Genomic DNA, 22,853 nt, shown 5'->3' on the forward strand with positions numbered 1-22,853 from the left:
ATATTGATGGAAAAATAAAAAAGTTATGGCTCTGGGAAGAAGGGGAGCGAAAAACGAAAACGCAAAACTGAAAAAAGCTCTGGGGGTTAAGGGTTTAAGGTTACCATGGTAGGCGAGAATATGATATGTTGGGTTAGAAAGTTGAAGAGTAGAGGGGATATATGGGAGAAATCTAGTATGCAATTGTGGGAAGAGGAGACAAGAGGGGAGTAGAGAAGGAGATCTTTTGAGGATCGGAGATTGGATGCAGATAAGTACCAGGAGACTAGGTCTCAGAGTATAGAGGAGGCAGGTTGTGGATGGCTTTGTATGCCATGGTTAGGGTTTTCAACTAGAGTCCCAGTATAATGGGTAGCCAATGAAGAGATTGACAAGCAGGAAAGGCACGGGAATAGAGGAGAGGTAGGTGGAATAGTCGGGCAGCAGAGTTTAGAAGATTGGAGGGGTGTGAGACTGTTAGAAAGGAGGGCCAAAGCAGGAGCTTGCAGTAGTCAAAGCAGAAGATGATGAGTGCATGGCCTTGGGTTTTTGAACATTCTTGATTAAGGAATGTATGGATTCGGGAAATATTTTTGAGTTTTAGTCAGCAGGAAATGGAAATTGCATGGGTATGTGTTTTAAAGGAAAGATCAGAGTCCAAGGTTACCCCGAGGCAGCGAGCTGCAGGATGCCCTCATCTACGCTTTGCAGATGAAGACCATAAAGAGCATGTGTTCGAGTGGATGACCAATGCTGCATCAAGTGGCCTATCATCCTCTTCCTCCAGTCTGCAGAGCTGTTCACACATTCTATTCCTTGGCCATCAGAGCGGTGCTGCAAAGATTCACAGACTCAAGAGGAGGAAAGCATTTGCACCAATGCCCAAAATTTTTTTCAGTTGGATCAGGGGCCGCACAAAGAGTCTGTGCAGAATTCAGATCTGTGTCATCAGACATTAAACTTTGGGGTGGAGGGGATCCTGATGAGAGTCAGCCACCTGAAGTGTATACCGAATGTACTGTGTTGTCAGGGCAGAAAGAGGAAGAGGTTTACTCTCAGGGCGAAAAGTGGGAGAGCAGAGCAAATGACAATGAGGTTATAGATCCCACTTGTGAACCCAAGGACACAAAGCTAAGTAGTTAAGTAGAGCAGGTGGAGGACAAAAAACATGAGGAGGTTACGTTGCAGCTTGAGGCACAAACATAGAGTGATGCAACCAAGACAAGTTCTGCATGCTTAGCCACAGATCTGGCTGTGACCAGCAGCAGTCACAAGTCTGCAGTCCACATAGGTGGCAAGGGTTGCCTACCCTGGGCCTTTTTGACACCATAAAGGATTATCAAACTCACATTATCTGCCAACTTTGCAAAAAAAGACTCAGGAGAGGCAAAAATTGCAATAATTTAACTACTACATGCATGAACCGGCACATGTGCAGTCAACATATTGGCCCCATCAACCGCAGCTGCTGCTTATTCCTCCTCCATCACCGTGGCAAGCATTCTCACACAGGAGTCCTGCAGCAGAGCCACTACTTGTTTACACTCTACAGTCTGGGTAAGATAGAGCTCATCAGCTGAATTGGACATGCCTGCTGTTTTTGACATCTCTCAGACACATTGCAGTCTGTGACACCATTGTCATGGCTTCTGTGCCTGCTGTTTCTACTGTTGCTGATGTTACTAACAATATTTTGAAATGTGGAGACTCCAAATTGTGTCTTCATCGTGTTTGTTGCAGGTAGTCGAAGGGGAGTCAGAGCCCCATTTTACTATTTCTACTCAGGGAAAATTGATGACATTTTAGTGGTGTCAGACCCTAATTTTTTGAGGTGTTTGGGCTCCACGTTGGGTATCCTTCATGTGTGTGCGCTTGAATTTGGCAGGCTCTCAAAGCACCAGACCTCCACCTGTCAATCATCCACTTGTTACTGACCAATGTTTAAGCTAAAAATGCTGGTCCAAACCCTTTCCCAGGCCCTGCCACATGCATCAATTCTACACAATTATATGAATTGTACTCTCTGTCAGTTGGGAGGGTGTAGACTTGTGAAGTGGGGGGAAGCAAGGTTAATTGTGGTGCCACTTCTGAGGACTGTACCATGTGTGTGTGATGGTCAACGTGTGACTGGACACACCGCCTCCAGCAGGACGAATTTCTATGGCACACGTGACCCTGGATACACCGCCTCCAGCAGGGCGAATTCAAATAATATAACGTGCAGCCGGATACACCGCCTCCAGCAGGCGAATTTCAGAATTACACATATAACTGGATACACCGCCTCCAGCTGGGCGAATTTAAATAATAAAGGGAAACACCAGGGAAACTGATACAATGGAGGGCCCTGCGATAGGGAACGAGGATGTGGAGACCTCCTGCAGTCCCCTGAGTCAGTGTCTCTACACTCCTAACGATCCCTAGGCCGGTTCCGCACCGGGCGCCGATTAGGAACCTAAAAACCCTAGCTCGCCCTGCACCTAGCCCTTTCTAGTGAAATGGACGGTGCAGAAACTAATCCCCCCACTGCACTGAAACACACGAAAGGAAAGTTACAAAACAGGGGTAACACCACATAGCTTTGCTCTGTTGCTCTTGCTCCCAGCAACAGAGTCCACCACCAGAATTCAGCTTCCATCTGAAGCTACTACACCAGAGCTCTGCCTGAGCTGCAAGGAACAGCAGCTGTAGTTCCTTCCTCCACCAGACTTGGTTGGAAATGAGCAATATCACAAACAGTGAGTGAGAGAACAAGACACACCTATATAGTTAAACCAGAGCAATCACACCTGTTAGTGATAATCACGTGCACTAAACTAAAGAAGCCAGAGTGCAATGACCCTACCGGCCACCGGGGACAAAACTAGAACTGAAATCACCACAGTGCAATGAAAAAAAAAGGTTGTTAGTGCATTTATCTGTCATAATCCATCCTGGATCATGACAGTACCCTCCCTCAATGAGGGGCCTCTGGACCCTCAAGACCGCTCCTCATCAGGGAACCACCTACAGCGGGGACACCCAGATCCAGAGTTCACCCCTGCAACTACCTGCACGTCAGGTTGATGACAAACGAGCACCGCTGGTATCGGCAATGTATTTTCTGGAGGCACCACACATCTCCGAAGCGCCGACCTGGGGAACGAGTTGTGTATGTGTATGTTTGGGGGGTAACTCAAGCTGGTAAGACTCCGCAACACACTTCCACTGGATGTTTTTTGGTGGCCACCCATACATGCTCGTTCACACACAGGTCCGGACCTGAATGTTTATTGCCACACACTCGTTTGTCACAATTCGGTGAACTCATTCTGAGATTGACAACAGAGGTGTCCCCCTGTGTCACCACACTCACACCCCTGCAATTCACCATGGGGTACACCACCCCACAACCCCTTCCACCACGAGGTATGTGCCTCCCAGGGTTGGCTAAAGGCGAGGGTAAAGACTTGCCCCTACTCTCCTGCAGCACATCTGCTGCTCTCACTGGAGAGAAAGGGGTCAGTTGAAGAGAGACGGCAGAGACAGTAGTCCCTAGGCAGCAGCCCTCACACGACTGCCTCCAGCTGACCACTTCCCTCGCCCGCCAATCTATTACTGGGTTGTGTTTTTTCAGCCAAGGGAGGCCTAAAACGATAGGTACTGGCATTCCCTCCAAGACGTAGCATGACAAGGACTCCTCATGATGTTCTATACGTAGGTGGATATTTTCCACGACTTGGGTCAAGCTCCCCTGGCTCAGTGGAACAGAGTTTATGGCCTGGGCGCTTATAGGTTGGGCTAGCGTCCTACATCTTAGGCCATGAGTCTGGACAAAGCAAGCATCCACCAGACTGACTCCTGCTCCGCTGTCCACATGCACCGGTATCACCTCCTGTACCCCACCAGCCAACACCTCTGCTGACATAGTACCTTGGGAGGGCAAAATGGAGGAAATATACACTCCCTGGTCGCCTCTCTCCAAGAGACCAGGGGGATGCGGCTTCTGAGATGGCACAGATAATTTGGCGCGTGTTGGGCAAGCCTTCAGGACATGACCAGTCTGCCCACAGAAAAAGCATGCCTCCACCACACCCTGAACCGTAGGCAGGCCTGAACTCAAATTAGCTCCTCCTACTTGCATAGGTTCATGTGGAGACTTGGCACTCACTGGGCAGGCTCTCATGAAATGGCCCGGCTTCCCACAGGAAAAGCATACCCCCCACCACGGCGAACCGCAGACAACCCCTTTTTTGTACCAACAATACCGGGCTGCTTGGGTTCCTCTATCTGCACTGGTGGGTCCTCCTCCCTAGCGAGGACTACAGAGGGCACATTTTGTGTATGTCTCTCCCTAAGGCGTCTATCCACCTGGATGGCAAGGGACTTGGCGGCCTCCAGCGACCTGGGGGCGGCGTACTGCACCAGTGTATCCTGCAACTTTGGAGACAGACCCTGCACAAATTGACTCCTAAGTGCAGGGTCATTCCACTCAGTGTCAGTGGCCCACCTCCTAAACTCTGAGCAGTACTCCTCAGCAACCCGGGCTCCCTGTTTATACCTACGGAGTCGGGATTCCGCCAGGGTGACGCCATCAGGAGCCCCATACACTAGCACCAAAGCCGCAAAAAACTCATCCACGGACTCTAATGATGGTGAATCATCCGGCAGAGAGAAGGCCCGGGATTGGGGATCCCCCTTAAGAAGGGACATAATGATTCCCACCCGTTGCTCTTCACTCCCTGATGAACGAGGGCGCAGCCTGAAGTATAGTTTGCAGGTTTGCTGAAATAACAAGAATTGATCTCTCCCTCCAGAAAACCTGTCAGGGAGGGATATCTTGGGTTCTGGCTGAGCCTGTTCCTGAACCAAGCCCTCAAAGCCCACCAACAGCTGCAGTTGCTGCACCAACTCACCGCGCAGCCCCCTAATCTCATCCATAAAGATTTGCAGCATTTACCCAATGGTCTGCATTGGCTCCATGGCTCAGCAGAACAAAATGTTATGGTTGGTGATAATGTGATGGTCAACGTGTGACTGGACACACCGCCTCCAGCAGGGTGAATTTCTATGGCACACGTGACCCTGGATACACCACCTCCAGTAGGGTGAATTTAAATAATATAACGTGCAGTCGGATACACCGCCTCCAGCAGGCGAATTTCAGAATTACATGTATAACTGGATACACCGCCTCCAGCTGGGCGAATTTAAATAATAAAGGGAAACACCAGGGAAACTGATACAATGGCGGGCCCTGCAAAAGGGAATGGGGGATGTGGAGACCTCCTGCACTCCCCTGAGTCAGTGTCTCTACACTCCTAACGATCCCTAGGCCGGTTCCGCACCAGGCGCCGATCAGGAACCTAAAAACCCTAGCTCGCCCTGCACCTAGCCCTTTCTAGTGAAATGGACTGTGCCGAAACTAATCGCACCACTGCACTGAAACACACAAAAGGAAAGTTACAAAACAGGGGTAACACCACTTAGCTTTGCTCTGTTGCTCTTGCTCCCAGCAACAGAGTCCACCAACAGAATTCAGCTTCCACCTGAAGCTACTACACCAGAGCTCTGCCTGAGCTGCAAGGAACTACTCTCTGTAGTTCCACCAGACTTGGTTGGAAATGAGCAATATCACCAATAGTGAGGGAGAGAACAAGACACACCTATATAGTTAAACCAGAGCAATCACACCTGTTAGTGATAATCATGTGCACTAAACTAAAGAAACCAGAGTGCAATGACCCTACCGGCCACCGGGGCAAAACTAGAACTGAAATCACCACAGTGCAATGACCCTAATGGCCACCGGGGGCAAAACTACCTTAAAGCCAAAGGCTTGAAGGAAAAAAAAAGGTTACTAGTGCATTTATCTGTCATAATCCAACCTGGATCATGACAGTGTGATGATAAGGGGAGGAAAAGGAGGACACACACAGTGTGCATCACAGTTCTAGAAGTCCAACTCTGGGATCGTCAAGGAGTCAGCGTAAAAATATTAGCAGCAGCAGCAGAAGTGGCATAAGCAATTTCTGTGAGTCATTTGTCACATTTTTTAGACCAGCTTATGCACCAGCAGAACAGAGTACAAGTCTGACACTTTGTGAATGACTGGTGAGGATGTTGCAGGAGTGGCTGGAGCCCAATATCAATGCCATCAGGGAGGTTTGGACCCTTTTGCATTTTGGTTGTCAAAAATGGAAGAGTGGCCTGAGCTCACCTGTCACACCGTGGAGGTTTTGTCATGCCCGGCAGCTAACTTTTTTCAGAACATGTCTTCAGTGCTGCAGGTGGTGTCCTGGAGGATACATGCAACCGGCTGTTCCATGAAAGTGTAGAAAGCCTATCTTTCATCAAAATGTACAAGTGATGAATCTCCAATAACGTTTGCACCCCAATCACACATTGGGCAAACTAGGCAATGGTGTCGTTTTTAGTGTCATGTATTGATATTGCGTTATTGCAGTCTGCACCATCTTTGTGGTGTCTTCGGTGCCTGCTGTTGCTGCTGCTGCTGATGTTGAGACCCAAATTTTTGAAATGCGGAGACTCAAATTTGGGACTCCATCTGGTGGGTTGCCTGTAGTACATGGTGTATCAGAGGCCTATTATACTGTTTCAACTCTGTGAAAACTGTTGCCACTTTAGTGGTGTTTTGCAATTATTTTTTGAAATGTGGAGACTCAAAGTTGGGTCTCCATCAGGTGGCTTTATTGTTGTGGAAGGTGTGTCAGAGGCCTATTTTAATGTTTCTACTCTGGAAATTGATGCCACTTTAGTGGTGGTGACAATTATTTTTTTGAAATGTGAAGATTCAATTTTGGGTCTCCATCTGATGGGTTGCCTGTAGTAGAAGGTGTGTCAGAGGCCTATTATACTGTTTCTACTCTGTGCAAATAGATGCCAATTTAGTAGAGTGTGACAATAATTTTTTGAAATGTGGAGACTCAAAGTTGGGTCTCCATCAAGTGGCTTGCTTGTGGTGGAAGGTGTGCCAGAGGCCTAGTATACTGTTTCTACTCTGGAAATTGATGACACTTTAGTGGTGAGTGACAATTATTTTTTTATATTTTTGAAATGTGGAGATGCAAATTTGGGTGCAACAACTCCATTCATGTCATTAAGTGTTTAGTTGTTAGATTTGTATGCTGTTTATAAAGTTAGATAAAAAAACTCCCAGTGGCTCACACAGGGATATCATGTGACTTTATTTCCTGTTTATCCTGTGTCTGTGTATGAGAGAAGCAGCCTGCTGTAGATGGCACAGAACCCCACAGTAACACAGCAATAGAAACCCACAGCAAAAGCAGCACAGAGCAACAGAGAAGATGTCTGCTAGCAGCAATCCTGTCAAGTTCTCAGTTCCAAGCCTCACTAACCAGAACTACCAGTCCTGGAAATTCAAGGTAAAGATGCTGCTCATAAGAGAAGATACATGGAAATATACTCAGGAACAAGTGTCTCATCCATTACCAGCTGACAGGCTAGAGAAGGATCAGAAATCACAAAGCACGATATCCCTCTGTGTAGATGATAATCAGATTGTGTATATATGCAAGTGTGCAACTGCAAAGGAGATGTGGCATGAATTACAGAAAGTGCATGAAAGATCAAATCTCAGCAATAAGCTTTATCTCATGAGAAAGCTGTATCAGTCTAAGCTAAGTGATGGGCAGAATATGCAGGGCTATATAAGAAGCACCCTAAAGTTTGTGGAACATCTCAGGGGTATTGGAGAAGAAATTAAAGATTTTCTTGTTGCTGCACTTCTATTAAGTGGTCTTCCAGAGAGTTATGACACACTAGTGACTGCACTAGATGCACGGCCAGATGATGAGCTGACACTATAGTATGATGAAGGCAACTTGTGGATGAATTCAAGAGAAAAATGCAGAATGTAAACAGCAGTAATGAATCCAGAGCAGAGACAGCATTAAAGACACAGGATTTCCCTAAATATAAGAGCAATCTAAGAGAAACTCGTGAATGTTTTGTCCGTAAAAAGCCCGGCAGCCTTAAAGCAAACTGCAGAATTTGGAAAGCAAGAATGAGTCAGCTTAAAAAGCAGATGTCATCAAAGGGTTAAAACAGCTGTAAAGGAAGATTCTGCATGTGCTCATACTGTATTTAATGCCAGTACAGGCCCATCTGCAAAGCCTATATGGGGTATAGATTCTGGTGCAAGCAGTCATATGACAAATAACAAGGATTTCTTCAATGACCTTAATGAAAGCAAGTCAGAAAAGGTCATCTTAGCTAATGGTCACTAAATTACTTCAGAAGGAGTAGGAGATGGCTACCTCCACTGTCCAGTTTCTTCAACACAAAGCAGAAAGATCCCAATAAAGGATGTTCTCTTTGTTCCCAGCCTTGAAAGCAATCTTCTGTCAGTAAAGAAGCTCACGCAAAAGGGGAATGTAGTTACCAGCTGCATCATCTCAAAGATGAACTTTATCAGCTAAGATGCAAAGAAAGTGTGTACAATGCTAGACAAGCTCTACATAAGAACTGTATCCATGTATGGCACAGACGTCTTGGGCACAGAGACCCAGAAGCAGTAAGGAAGCTAGCTCAACTTGCAAATGGTATTGAAATCAACCAGTGTAGTCAAAAGATGAAGTGCACACGCTGTCTTAAAGGGAAAATGTCCAGACAATCCTTTTCTAAAATAAGCACCACTAGATCTGCACGGCCTCTGGATCTGATACATACAGATGTATGCGGTCCAATGAGTGTTCAAGCTCCTAGCAAGAAGAGATATTTTCTCACATTTATTGATGACTACTCTAGATATACAGTCACCTACCTGCTTCACAGTGAGGATGAAGTTCCACAGAAACTTGAAGAATATCTTGCTGTTTGACAAATTTGGAAGAATGCCAAAAGCCCTGCGTACAGATAATGGAACCGAATATACACTATATAGAACGAATATAGCACTATATATCTATAATTCTGTGATTATGTATCAGTGCAATGTTCCTGTAATGGCAGAGCCTATACAAGTAAATTATACAAGTAAAGCATAAAAAAATTATCCAATTCTTGTCAGTGTAGACTGTGGCTCTTAGCTTCAGCTACTATCTACAATGATGCAGACTTTGGGTTCAACTCACCATTTGACAAGGTCTTGAGAAAAAATTGTTTTTTTAAATGAATGTAATTATAGAGAGAGATGCCAGTCCCTCGAAGAGGAGGAGCTACAGATCAAACAAGACATCATTTAGAGTGAGTGGAAGTCAGGACACAGCCCTGACCTTCCCGGATAGTTAATGGAAAGAAAAGGAAAGTGTTTTATATGTGGATCAATATACTGAATTTACTGAATGATCATGCACAGCTCAACTGATTAGGTTGTGTGGGGGGGTGGATCCACGAAAAATAGCTGCAGCTCTGAATGCTGGTTCTGAGACTCATACGTGCCGAAAATGAAGAGGTACCTCAAAATGGATAGAAAAGGTTGTGACCTTGACTGACCGCTTCCCGTGGATGTAAACTATCTGTGAAAAAACTCGTTTCAGAATTGAGCTGTCTCCTTCATCAGGTATTTCCTCTATAGACAACTTACGTCCACTGGCAGCACCTGGTCAATGTGCAACCTTATTTTTCCACTTCAAAGGCTCCCCGGACCATGGGACAGTCCCGCTGGATCTGGAATGACTGAGAGTTGTGTGCGTAGACCTCCACATAACAGCTGGTTACTGATTATTTGGGAAACTACAAAAATTATGCTCTGGTTACATTATGCTTAAAGCCTCCCAACAACTCTTAATGACAGCTGTAAGTAATTATAAAGGTCACCTATTGGTTCCTGTTACAAACTCCAATGAAAGCTCCTGTGTATACCAAGCAATATACTTTTAATTATATTGATTTGTATTTAAAGGAAGGATTTCAGCACAGAATGACTGTTCATACCAAATACAGGTGCCTGGTGCACCCTAGATGTTGCCAAATACATTGGTGAACTTTCCCACCTCCTTTTTTCCCCTATATCCACCTCCCACCCTCATCTTTGGTTGACAGTTCTGGCATTATAGAGCCAGAAAAGGATGAAAATAAATTGAAACAAGTAGGTGGAAAGGTGCATTTAATTGTTTGCACACGCCAATGGTGCACTGGCTGCCAGTACTTCTTTGCTGACAGATGCCCTTTAATAACATAGCTTATAAAAATAAACAGATGTACATTGCCATAATGGAGGCCAAAACATCTTTCTTTGACTTTTCTCAGTAGTGGAGTGGAGCGCTATGAATACATTTTGCTCATGTGCTGGGAGATTTTTTTTCAATACATACACGAAACATAAACTGAAAAAAATAATATGAATGGAGCCTAAGGTGACAGTTGTAAACAATAATTTTGTTAAGAGGCAGTTTATTAGCGTTTCCTCTATTAGAAATAAATTACTTAAAGGGGTTGTGCTACTTTTAAACATTTTTTTAAAGCTGTAAATATAAAAATGCAAAATAAACAGTATAAATCTTTAATTCTCCAAAGAATCCAGTGCTGACAATCTGTAGGTTACCATGGTGGTTTAGGATTTCTGGAATCACTCCTTAGTAATGGAATTAGTGATGGTAATTATACAGCATGCAACTGCTGAGTCACTGATTGGCTGCAATGGTCACATACCAGTGTCATGTGAACAAAGACAAAGAGCTACTCATCTGCCCTGACTCTATTGTCTGGCATGCCCCTCTGAGGTCAAACGCTAAGGCGGTGCAGGGAACCTCCAGCCTGTGGACGTTCTACAGAACATGATGTCCTTTTCTCCAACCCTTGGGCAGATTCTAGAGGACTGCAGTGCTCAGACCAGTGGCACTGTTTTGCTGGCTGTCGGCCCTTTAATTTCTTCTTACATTGCGAGCACAATCAAGCAGCATTCACTATTCAATGCTGTGATGCATGCAATGATGGATTGCGTCCATACGTTGGTATTAAAATGTACTTTGTGGGATGAGTTAATGGGTTCTGCCCTCCCATCTGCTCATTGAAAACAGCAGCCCCAGCGTCTCCTATGTGATGAACCTGAAAATGTAAGTAATAGATTATTAAGTAGTTTAAAAATGTATGAAAAAAGTATTGCTTTAGAACAAGTCCAAAAGATAGAGCAAACTACAAATGTATCTAAACAATCCGATACTTCCAGAATTTACACATGATCCCTTCAAGGTCTTTTCAATTTGAAAATCTATCATGTACACCAGCAAACTGTGATTTTCTTAATTGATATTGGAAAGTGAGCTAATTCACGGTTAATAAATCAGTCTACATGAGATCATTGGAAGGCATGCTTCATTTATTTATAATGATCTATGTGCAAAAAGGTTATTACGTAAGAATACAGTATCGTTATAATATTGTAATCATATTAATCATGCACAGATCGAAATGTAGGTGGGTTAATTAAATCATTGTTTAGACTTTAATCACATTTCAATTACAGTTTTTACTCTGGGGATACAATGTTTGAACATTGCTTAAATTGCTTAATAATTTAATAGCTTCCATACATAAACCATGTTGTTCAATGAATGCTTCTCTGCTACAAAACTGAATTGAGATCCTTCCAGAAGTACTGATCTATGAAATATAAGATTTTGTCAGCTGTTCTCCTGCTAATGACAAGTGATTTTTTTTTCTAGATTTATTATAGCAAATGCAATCTTTACTGTAAAACTTACTCTTCCTATCAATTTGTCCAATATTTTTAAAAGGGTATTTCTATGGCATATAAAACTCAGAGCTCCGTAATTACAGTCACAATTTATTTTCTCTGTAAAAATCATCTAACTTCAATATTAAAAATGTAGTGTACTGTATGATGAGTTGAAAGTATTCTTTGATCAGATAATGTACGCCAGGATGGGGTGGAACCCTTGAAAAACAGCAGATGTGACATTTGAAAGTCAGTATACATTTTGTACAGGAAAGATACAGTGGGGCAAAAAGTATTTAGTCAGTCAGCAATAGTGCAAGTTCCACCACTTAAAAAGATGAGAGGCGTCTGTAATTTACATCATAGGTAGACCTCAACTATGGGAGACAAACTGAGAAAAAAAAATCCAGAAAATCACATTGTCTGGTTTTTTTTCATTTTATTTGCATATTATGGTGGAAAATAAGTATTTGGTCAGAAACAAAATTTCATCTCAATACTTTGTGATATATCCTTTGTTGGCAATGACAGAGGTCAAACGTTTTCTGTAAGTCTTCACAAGGTTGCCACACACTGTTGTTGGTATGTTGGCCCATTCCTCCATGCAGATCTCCTCTAGAGCAGTGATGTTTTTGGCTTTTCGCTTGGCAACACGGACTTTCAACTCCCTCCAAAGGTTTTCTATAGGGTTGAGATCTGGAGACTGGCTAGGCCTCTCCAGGACCTTGAAATGCTTCTTACGAAGCCACTCCTTCGTTGCCCTGGCGGTGTGCTTTGGATCATTGTCATGTTGAAAGACCCAGCCACGTTTCATCTTCAATGCCCTTGCTGATGGAAGGAGGTTTGCACTCAAAATCTCACGATACATGGCCCCATTCATTCTTTCATGTACCCGGATCAGTCGTCCTGGCCCCTTTGCAGAGAAACAGCCCCAAAGCATGATGTTTCCACCACCATGCTTTACAGTAGGTATGGTGTTTGATGGATGCAACTCAGTATTCTTTTTCCTCCAAACACAACAAGTTGTGTTTCTACCAAACAGTTCCAGTTTGGTTTCATCAGACCATAGGACATTCTCCCAAAACTTCTCTGGATCATCCAAATGCTCTCTAGCAAACTTCAGATGGGCCCGGACATGTACAGGCTTAAGCAGTGGGACACGTCTGGCACTGCAGGATCTGTGTCCATGGTGGCGTAGTGTGTTACTTATGGTAGGCCTTGTTACATTGGTCCCAGCTCTCTGCAGTTCATTCACTAGGTCCCCCCGCGTGGTTCTGGGATTTTTGCTCACCGTTCTTGTGATCATTCTGACCCCACGGGGTGGGATTTTGCGTGGAGCACCAGATCGAGGGAGATTATCAGTGGTCTTGTATGTCTTCCATTTTCTAATTATTGCTCCCACAGTTTCTTCTCTCCAAGCTGGTTGGCTATTGCAGATTCAGTCTTCCCAGCCTGGTGCAGGGCTACAATTTTGTTTCTGGTGTCCTTTGACAGCTCTTTGGTCTTCACCATAGTGGAGTTTGGAGTCAGACTGTTTGAGGGTGTGCACAGGTGTCTTTTTATACTGATAACAAGTTTAAACCGGTGCCATTACTACAGGTAATGAGTGGAGGAAAGAGGAGACTCTTAAAGAAGAAGTTACAGGTCTGTGAGAGCCAGAAATCTTGATTGCTTGTTTCTGACCAAATACTTATTTTCCACCATAATATGCAAATAAAATGAAAAAAAAACAGACAATGTGATTTTCTGGATTTTTTTTTCTCAGTTTGTCTCCTGTTGAGGTCTACCTATGATGTAAATTACAGACGCCTCTCATCTTTTTAAGTGATGGAACTTGCACTATTGCTGACTGACTAAATACTTTTTTGCCCCACTGTATATATCTTTGTACTGTGTTAGCCAGTAGATAGAGAAATATTTAGAATTGAGAGTCCTCAGTGGTTGATACCCTTTAATGGCTAACTGAAAAGATGGGAACACATTGCAAGCTTTGGATTTATGTTTTTTTACATCAATTAAAGAATTTGCCCTTCAGACCTTCTGGGGTCATCACGCAACACAGAACCAGACCCCAATCGGAGGGCAATAAAGCTTTCACACTCCTTATCTATGAACTGTTCAAATATTTATGTTTATCCCTCTCCCATAATGACAATTCTGCTTCACAACACTTGCCTTTTCTATTGCGTTATTTCTGTGCTGTTTTGTGTATAAATATGGGATTCTTCAGATTTTGTATTAGTCTAGTCTGATGAAGAGACCTGAGTAGTCTTGAAAGCTTGCAATGTGTTACCATCTTTTCAGCAAGCCATTAAAAGGTATCAACCACTGAGAACTCTCAATTCTAATTATTCCCTTATACATTTTGTAGCTATTTCATTAGCATTAGTGGCTGTTTGAAGACACAGCATAAAGAGTTTTCCACAACTTGTATCTTTCAGAGAACATCTCTCATCAGACTCCTGACTTACTAGTTGCTGAGTGAGGAGGTTTTCCTCTTTAACTGACAATTCAGACCAGGAACGTCGTTGCTGACCTGATCTGTACACACTTCCTATATTTCTATATTAGGTCGTCCTGCACATGAAGCATCAGAAGTGTAATGTGGCTGGAAAGGTGACCAGGATTAGAAAAAGCTAACTGTATACCAAGATAACTTCAATCCTGTCCAGCCTCAATGTAGTGCTTACAAGCTCAATATGAAAGAGCTTGTAAGCACTGTGAATGCTTGGCCAGTGCTCATAAGCTGCAATCTATCGCCAGTCCTCTTGGCATCGAGAAGTAAGCGCCAGAAACACAAAAGAGAGACATCGTGGAAATATGACAAAACATGATCAAAGAGCTGTATGTATGCCAATGTGGTACCAATCAATACTGCAGCTGGCCATGCAAATAAAATAAAATTAAATAATAAGATCTCTAATAGTTTTACTAAAGAAAAGATGAAAAGATTTTTAATTTCTAACAGCTAAGTAAAGCATAAAAATACTCTATACATTTAGCATCACGATTATTGTACTGACTCATAGAATAAAGTTTAAACATCATTTTGAATGCCCTAAAACTATTTTTTTTTTGTTTCAATTCAAAAGTTTTCCAAAACATTATATTTTAAATTAAATGGTGCCATAAAAATGCTTGTTGTTGGTAAATTAAAAAAAAAAAAACCTGTTAAACAACTTTGCATGCAAAAACTGGCTGAGGCGGGAAGGAGTTAATGATAAATGTTTTCTCCTGGCTAGCAGAATAATATTGTGTGTAAATCCTCTTCAGTTCTTGCATGGTGACCTAGGATAAAAACAGCTTTCCTTGGCTTTCTTAACCAACGTGGACATCACCTTTTCCCCTTTGAGCTGAAAAGTGTAATATTTATGGCAGACAATAACATAAGATGCTGCATTAACATTTAATAGGTCCCTTAGGGACTTCTGTACTCCTAGAAGAGTTTATTGTTCCTTTATTGCAAAAGGATCTCCTATGAAAACTGTCTATTTTAGCTGTTTATTTAAACATGGATTACACTTTAGATTTCTGTTTTGTCACACAGGAATCAAGTTTTAGGAACCCCACATTCTAATGTCTGCCTTATTGCTCTCCCAGAAAAATGTAACTGCTAATATTCCCTAGGAAGCAAAAATAAAAGAAAATCTCTACTTATATTGTATAGGTTGTAGGAGCGTGATAGTTTTCATGGTTTTCTAATAAAAAGATTGTTCTGGAACTTAGTACAAAAAAAATCCTGAGAGGTACAGTACACTTTTTAAAGGATAAACAAAAGTATGCAAGGTAAACTGCATTTATTTGACAGTAGAAACCATTCAATTCATTTTTAGACTAGCACTTGTTAAGAAACCATATAGATCATTTTTTTATGTATTTTAATCCCTCCACGATGAGGCCAATTTCCAAATTTCCATTTTTTAGTTTTCGTTTTTTCCTCCACTTATTTCCTGAGCCATAACTCTCTAAATTTTCTGTCCACCCAGACATATGAGATCTTGTTTTTTGTGAGGTGAGTTGTACTTTTGAATGAGATCATTCATTTTACCATACCAGATAGGGTACTAGAAAACAGAGGAAAAATTCCATGTGAGGATTGTGAAAAAAAACGCAGTTTTGACATTGTTTTTTGGTAATTATTTTTGTGGTGTACATTTTGTGTTAAAAATGACTTTGCAATATTATTCTGCTAACCAGTACGATTAAGGCAATGCCAAACATGTCCATTTTTTTATTATTTTAGTGGTGACCAAAAAATCAGAAGTTTGCAAATAAAAATGTTTGGAGTTGTGTCATTTTCCAAGACTTGTAACATTTTTATTTTTTGCCCGGTGGAGCTGTGTGATGACTTACTTTTTACGGGACAAGACGTTTTTATTTGTACCATTTTGAAATATATGTGACATTTTGATTGCTTGTTGCAGCATTTTTGGAATTGCAGCGACCAAAAAATTTAATTTTGGCATTGTTGATGAAAATTTGTTTTCATTATGTTTATCATACTTTTCTGAATGTTTCAACACCATATGTGTATTTTTTCTTTTTGTAATATCTTTAGTTTTAATGGGGGAAAAGGAGAGTGATTTGAATTTTTAGGTTTTCATACTTTTTAAAACTTTTTGAATTCTTATACTTTTCATTGTACTTGTTAGTCCCATTAGGGGAGTTGAAGCTGCAATCGTTTGGTTGCTTGTGCTATATACAGGGATGCCAGAGCCCCAATGCCATGCCAGAGTTTGACAGCAGCATTTACAGGTTAACAATGGTGAGTGGAGCAGAGATTGTCAGAGACATGTCCTGGCAAACAACCACGACCTTTCAGGGATGGGGTGAGCCCGCTCCATAAACCTGCTTCCGAATTTCGCCGTACATGTATGGTAGATGTCGTGAAAGGTTTAATTTTAAAAAGCATAGAAAGTCTGTACAATGCAGTCTGTTATTAAACAGGCTGTTGGTTACCACTGATTACCATTTGCTTCCCCATACCCCCGCATGTTGACATCACTTTGCCAATACTAATGTTGTGCATGTTTTAAAGAGCTTGAAGTCCAGAGACATCAAACTGTAATACACATTTTTTCAGTTCAATTGAAGGCTTTAGAGTACTTTACATTCAAAACAAATAAATTTAGAAAAATCGTCAAAATTGGCGAATTTGAATTCTAAAATTTTTGCTCATCTCTACGGTTTACCTTACATTCTGGGATAAGGTAATTTTGCAGCTGCTTAGATCAGGATGCTCTGTGTATCTTATCAATGAATATTTTAGTAGCTCATCTAGACCCAGCAGGATAAAGGAAATGCATGGCGGCCATAGACAAAGACTCTTGAGCATAGGCTCACTGATGCATACATTCTTTCTTCAGGTCATGTTGGGTCTCATTGACCAGAGTTCAGAGAGTTCTGAGTATGCACATTGCTCCATATTGTCCTGTTTTCACGTAAGCTATGATTGCACTAGATACCCCACTCATCCCCACCTATCATCCACAAACAGCTTTCAATAGCATGCGAATGTACATCTAGATGTCCGGTAATACAAAGTGAAATGGCTGTTAGACATGAAAATGTGCATTTTGGTGAGCAATGGCGAAAATGACAGGATATTTTTACATGTGTCATTTTTGCGGCAATTTTTGAATCTGCCATGAAAATTGCAGCAAAAGTAAAGAACTTATGCAAAAGCCATGCATTAGTGGAAACATACTGTAAATTTTTTGGAGCATAGTAAATTGACAGAGAAAATGGGATATTTGACAGAGTATTTATATCACATATGAATTTCATGGATTCCTACTGTTACATTTAGATGACAGTTTTCTGTTTCTGAAAATGGTGCAGATGAGCATCCCATTATGCATAGAGTGCAACAATTTTTTAACCAAAAACTGTCAGTCATCTAACAGCAGCTCTGAGCTTTTCCTCCTTTTTTGTTAAGGCAGAAAAGTCAACATTTCATCTATTCTGCAGGATTCCATTTATTATGCAAGATCCCATTTATTATTATTAAGTGTACAGCATTTTGCTATGACAGGTATGCTTGAAGGAAATGTTCAGACTTACCCATCAAACTTGCTGCATCATATAATCTTTGTAGGAATTTGCCAATTTACTGCTCTCAGTACCTCTATGTTTCAGTTCTGTGATTACGTTGTGAATATTAATATAGATAAAATCTGAACGATTTTTGCCAAATCAAAATTTGCAGCAAAAGTATGCTTCTTTAAACACGCATCACTGTATGAATTTAGACTTGATGTCACAGGTCCTATCTATCTATCTATCTATCTATCTATCATCTATCTGTATCAGTCTATCTATATACACTCACTGGCCACTTTATTAGGTACACCATGCTAGTAAGGGGTTGGACCCCCTTTTGCCTTCAGAACTGCCTCAATTCTTCGTGGCAGAGATTCAACAAGGTGCTGGAAGCATTCCTCAGAGATTTTGGACCATATTGACATGATGGCATCACACAGTTGGCGCAGATTTGTCGGCTGCACATCCCTGATGCGAATCTCCCGTTCCACCACATCCCAAAGATGCTCTATTGGATTGAGATCTGGTGACTGAGGAGGCCATTTGAGTACAGTAAACTCATTGTCATGTTCAAGAAACCAATCTGAGATGATTCGAGCTTTATGACATGGCGCATTATCCTGCTGAAAGTAGCCATCAGATGTTGGGTACATTGTGGTCATAAAGGGATGGACATGGTCAGCAACAATACTCAGGTAGGCTGTGGCGTTGCAACGATGCTCAATTGGTACCAAGGGGCCCAAAGAGTGCCCAGAAAAAATTCCCCACACCATGACACCACCACCACCAGCCTGAACCGTTGATACAAGGCAGGATGGATCCTTGCTTTCATGTTGTTTACGCCAAATTCTGACCCTACCATCCCAATGTCGCAGCAGAAATCGAGACTCATCAGACCAGGCAACGTTTTTCCAATCTTCTACTGTCCAATTTCGATGAGCTTGTGCAAATTGTAGCCTCAGTTTCCTGTTCTTAGCTGAGAGGAGTGGTACCCAGTGTGGTCTTCTGCTGCTGTAGCCCATCTGCCTCAAAGTTCGACGCACTGTGCGTTCAGAGATGCTCTTCTGCCTACCTTGGTTGTAACGGGTGGCAATTTGAGTCACTGTTGCCTTTCTATCAGCTCGAACCAGTCTGCCCATTCTCCTCTGACCTCTGGCATCAACATGGCATTTCCGGCCACAGAACTGCCGCTCACTGGATTTTTTTTCTTTTTCGGAACATTCTCTGTAAACCCTAGAGATGGTTGTGCGTGAAAATCCCAGTAGATCAGCAGTTTCTGAAATTCTCAGACCAGCCCTTCTGGCACCAACAATCATGCCACGTTCAAAGGCACTCAAATCACCTTTCTTCCCCATACTGATGCTCGGTTTGAACTGCAGGAGATTGTCTTGACCATGTCTACATGCCTAAATGCACTGAGTTGCCGCCATGTGATTGGCTGATTAGAAATTAAGTCTTAACACACAGTTGGACAGGTGTACCTAATAAAGTGGCCAGTGAGTGTATATATATCCGTCTGTCTATTATTATTATTATTATTTATTATTATAGCGCCATTTATTCCATGGCGCTTTACATTAGAGGAGGGGTATACATAATACATACAAGTACAGTAATCTTAAACAATAGAAGCTAAGACTTGTACATGATGAGAAAGGACCCTGCCTGCGAGGGCTCACAATCTACAAGGAATGGGTGAGGATACACTAGGCGAGGGTAGAGCTGGTCATGCAGCAGTTTTGTGGATCAGTGGTTACTGCAGGTTGTAGGCTTGTCGGAAGAGGTAGGTCCTCAGGTTCTTTTTGAAAGTTTCCATGGTAGGCGAGAGTTTAATATGTTGTGGTAGAGAGTTCCAGAGTAGGGGGATGCATGGGAGAAGTCTTGTATGCGATTGTGGGAAGAGGAGATAAGAGGGGAGTACAGAAGGAGATTTTGTGAGGATCGAAGGTTTTGTGCAGGTAAGTATCGGGAGATGAGGTCACAGATGTATGGAGAATTCAGGTTGTGGATGGCTTTGTATGTCATGGTTAGGGTTTTGAGCTGGAGTCTTTGGGTAATGGGGAGCCAGTGCAGAGATTGACAGAGGGGTGAGGCCGCGGAATAGCGGGGGGACAGGTGGATTAGTTGGGCAGCAGAGTTTAGAATAGATTGGAGGGGTGCGAGAGTGTTAGAGGGGAGGCCACAGAGCAGGAGGTTGCAGAAGTCAAGGCGGGAGATGATGAGGGAATGGACTAGGGTTTTTGCAGATTCTTGGTTGAGGAATGTACGGATCCGTGAAATATTTTTGAGTTGAAGTCGGCAGGAAGTGGAAAGGGCTTATCTACGTGGTTTGAAAGAGAGATCAGTGTCAAGGATAACCCCGAGGCAGCGAGCTTGTGGGACTGGAGAGAGTGGGCAGCAGTTTACTTTAATGGATAGGTTCATTGGGGGGGTCACGTGAGATGAAGGAAAGATGATTAACTCTGTTTTGTCCATATTAAGTTTTAGAAATCTAGCAGAGAAGAAGGATGAAATAGCAATATCTATGTATCTATCTATCTACTGAATTTTTCAGATTAAAAAACGCACTTTTTCCCAAAAAAATTTTTGGGGAAAATGGAGATGCTTCTTATAATGTGGATATACTTTTACCGGCTGCGGTAGAGCAGGGTCCCAGGGTTGCTGCTGGAGGAGGCAAGAGTGGAGCGTTGCTGCAGGCCGCTGGCTGGGATGAGGGGCTGTTCTGATGTGTGCCGCTGTGGGTGTTTGTTGGTGCGGGGGTTGTGCAGACATTTTGTGAATGCCCAGAGCCCCTGCACTTACATGATTTACTGTGCAGTGGACTCCGTGAAAATGGCTGCTGGGGCATGCGCAGATGGAGATCTCGGCACCAAGATCTCTGGAGATGAGACCTCATTTTAAAATTTGGGGTACCCCTTATAATCCGATGCATCTTATAATCCGCAAAATACGGTACATGGTTTACTGTGCGGTGGACTCTGTTATAATGGCTGCCGGGGCATGCGCAAATGGAGATTTCGGCACCAAGATCTCAGTAGATGATGAGATCGTATATCCTGAGATCTTAGTGCCAAGATGTCCATCTGCGCATGCCCCGGCAGCCATTTTTCCGGAGTCCACCGCACAATAAACCATGTCATTGCAGGGACTCTGGGCTTTCACAAAATGTCGGCAGAGCCCTCACACCACTGAACACCAGCAGCTGCGCACATTGGAACACCCCCTCATCCCAGCCTGCAGCCTGCAGCAATGTTCCACTCTTGCCTCCTCCAGCAGCGACCCTGGTGCCCCACTTCACTGTAGCCACCACCCGCTGTAGGAAATAAGACGCATGGATTATTAGATGCATGACTAGTGTTGAGCATTCCGATACCGCAAGTATCGGGTATCGGCCGATACTTGCTGTATCGGAATTCCGATACCGACTTCCGATATTTTTTCAATATCGGAAGTCGGCATCGAAATCGGAAGTTCAAAGTTGATTGACAGCCGAAATGACGTCATCATGATGCGCGGTGTGTGCGCATCATGATGCGCCATCATTTCGGGCCTTCCGGGGGTCTCTGCCGGCCTGCCAGGGGGCTGTGCCGGCCTGCCGGGGGGCTGTGTGGACTGCCCGGGGTCTGTACCGGCCTGCCGGGGGGCTGTGCCGGCCTGCCGGTGGTCTGTGCACCCTGTGGGGGTCTGTACCGGCCTGCCGGGGGGCTGTGCCGGCCTGCCGGTGGTCTGTGCACCCTGTGGGGGTCTGTACCGGCCTGCCGGGGGGCTGTGCCGGCCTGCCGGGGGGCTGTGCTGATGTCCGGGGGTCTGTGCAAGCATCGTCCGATGGGACTACAAGTCCCATCTGGCGATGCCTGCTACCATGACAGTGATTGACACATTAGCCAATGATGGGACAGTAGTAGTCCCATCATCCGGCTAATGTGTTAAATGTTAAAAAAAAAAAAATACTACATACATACTACATGCATGCTACATACATACTACATGCTACATACATACTATATATATACTACATGCATGCTACATACATACTACATGCTACATACATACTACATATATACTACATGCATGCTACATACATACTGCATGCTACATACATACTACATACATACTACATACATACTACATGCATGCTACATACATACTACATACATACTACATGCTACATACGTACCACATATACACTACATACATACTACATGCATGCTACATACAATACATACAAATTCCCACACAGCAATGGCATAAAGTGAGACTAGGGACTTTTTTTTTAAGTGGCGGAGGAATACAGTGCGGAAGGATACCTACCTTCCGTCATTGGATTCCTGCAGCCCGTAGAGAACGGCAGCATCAGCTGATGCTGCAGTTCTCTACCCAAGATCGTCGTGGGACACACTCGTGGACTGCTTCGGATCGTGGGTGAGTATTTTTGTGGTTTGTTATGTTAATATTTATTCCGTAAAAGACAATGGCTTCGGGGAACAATGTGACAAGTATTGGTAAGTATGTTACTCTATGTTATATGTACTGTATGTCTATGTATGTATTGTATGAATGTATTGTATGTAGCATGTATGTAGTATGTATGTAGTATATATGTGGTATGTATTTAGCATGTAGTATGTATGTAGTATGTATGTAGCATGCATGTAGCATGCAGTATGTATGTAGCATGCATGTAGTATATATGTAGTATGTATGTAGCATGTAGTATGTAGTATGTATGTATGTGGTATGTATGTAGCATGTAGTATGTATGTAGCATGCATGTAGTATGTATGTAGTATGTACAGTATGTAGTATGTATGTGGTATGTATGTAGCATGTAGTATGTATGTAGCATGCATGTAGTATATATGTAGTATGTATGTAGCATGTAGTATGTATATAGCATGCATGTAGTATGTATGTAGTATGTATGTAGTATGTATGTGGTATGTATGTAGCATGTAGTATGTATGTAGCATGCATGTAGTATATATGTGTTATGTATGTAGCATGTAGCATGCATGTAGCATGCATGTAGTATGTATGTAGTATGTATGTAGTATGTATGTGGTATGTATGTAGCATGTAGCATGCATGTAGTATGTATGTAGTATATATGTGGTATGTATGTAGCATGTAGTATGTATGTAGCATGCAGTATGTATGTAGCATGCATGTAGTATATATGTAGTATGTATGT

This window comes from Dendrobates tinctorius, unplaced genomic scaffold (genome assembly GCF_039654945.1).
Source record: "Dendrobates tinctorius isolate UK_male_01 unplaced genomic scaffold, ASM3965494v1 ptg000081l, whole genome shotgun sequence".
Classification (NCBI taxonomy): domain Eukaryota; kingdom Metazoa; phylum Chordata; class Amphibia; order Anura; family Dendrobatidae; genus Dendrobates; species Dendrobates tinctorius.